Below are 1,740 nucleotides of genomic sequence, written 5' to 3' on the forward strand. Positions count from 1 at the left end.
AGTTTTTGTTCAGTACATGTATATATCACATCTTAATCTTTGCTTCCTCTTTCCTATCCTTCCTTTCCCCTTCCTCCGTCTCTCGACATAATCCTGTTGATACAAAAAAAAGAAAAGAAAGAACAATATTTTGTACTAAAATCTCTACTATAAAAGTATTTTATAATGCTATGTTTAACCATTAGAAATATCTTTAAGATAAAAACTATTAACCTTATATTATCAGTGTTTTATATCATTTGCAACTAGCTTCAAAAACTAGTATTTGAAATGACTCTAGTAAAGTCACAGATTTTTTTTTTCCAGATTTTGTTCACTTTACTTTTCTTGTGCAAAATCCTGTAGCCACTGCTGGAGCCTGAGTTCTTTGCACAGAGATTCTGGTGTAGGTTTTCACAAACGGTCGGAGAATTCCTGGTAGGGGGACTTGGTGAACACAGGCTCTTTGCAGAGGTCAGGGGTCAGGTAGCTGTACATCTTGGAGTTGGCATCAAAGGTGGCCTTAGCAGAGTTGCTCAGAGTAGCAGTACAGCCCCTGGCAGAGGTGTAGTAGTCATTGGTCCCAGCTATCAGCAGGAACTTCTTGGGCACAGGGGCTGAGAAAATGCCAGAGCCCTTAGGGGCCAGAATCAGACACACCAGCACATAGCCACAGTAGCCTGTCAACTTGCAAGGGACAATGTGGGACTTACCAATCTTATTCCCCCAGTAGCTTCTCCACATGAGAAAAATGGAGAGCTTGGCCATAGATTTAATAACAGAATAATTGAGATTTCAGTTACAGTTGTGTGAACCAGTATTATTCTGATTGATATTGAAAGGCTACAATCATTATCATCTTGTAGAAAATTGTCACATCATCAGTATGAAGAAACCATAATTACGAATTCTCAGATACAACAGCAGATTTAGCATATCAGAATGAAAAATATTGTGTGTAATGTCCATCAGTCTTTATTTTAACAAGCTTCAAGGTGGTGTTGATGGATACTAAAGTTATAAAACTATTTAAAATTATAAATCCTACATATTAAATGTGAATCTATATGACCTCTATGCAAAACTGTGAAGTTGCTTATTTACTTAGCAAACATTAACAGTAAGTTACATAGCATTAGAAAAAAAGAAACAAAACTGTAATTATTAGTAAGTACTGTAATTGTCTCCATAGAACATCTAAATAAATGTATTTAAAAGTTAATAAAATTAATTTAATAGTATAGCAAAAAGATCAAAACATTTAAACTGCCTCTTCTATATTATAAAGGAATAAAATTTTTAAATATATTATTTGAAATATAAACAAAACTGTGAATCAATTGAGGAAATAACCTAACAAAAAATAGTGTGCAGCCTATGCTTTGAATGTTAAGAAACCATAGTGAAGGCTATTAAAGAGATTCTAAATAATTTAAATAATTACTTTCATATTTAGGTCCCATTCATAGAATAATTCACTACACTGATACTCTTTTAAATTGTTACAAAAATTTAATACTACTGTATATGTAAAGAACTCAAAATATTGGAACTCAAAAACTCAAATTTAAAGATCTAATTAAAAAATGGTCATATGAAATGATTATACACTTCTCAGATGAATAAATATAAATGGCAAATAAATACATGAAAAAAATGTTCAACATCACTGGCCATTACTTGACATTCAACATATGCAAATTTAAAAAAATTCCTTCTCAATTCAAAAAGAACGACTACCATTAAGAAACCACCATTCTA

General features: G+C 32.1%; 1 pseudogene; it reads right to left on the reverse strand.

The window, feature by feature from the left end:
* Positions 1-393: 393 nt before the first annotated feature.
* Positions 394-747, reverse strand: LOC110348543 (small ribosomal subunit protein uS5 pseudogene; annotated as a pseudogene).
* Between the last annotated feature and the right edge of the window lie 993 nt (positions 748-1,740).

The sequence above is a fragment of the Heterocephalus glaber genome, unplaced genomic scaffold (assembly GCF_053883595.1).
Source record: "Heterocephalus glaber isolate CG9 unplaced genomic scaffold, H.glaber_assembly_v1.0 deba00001553, whole genome shotgun sequence".
NCBI lineage: Eukaryota > Metazoa > Chordata > Mammalia > Rodentia > Bathyergidae > Heterocephalus > Heterocephalus glaber.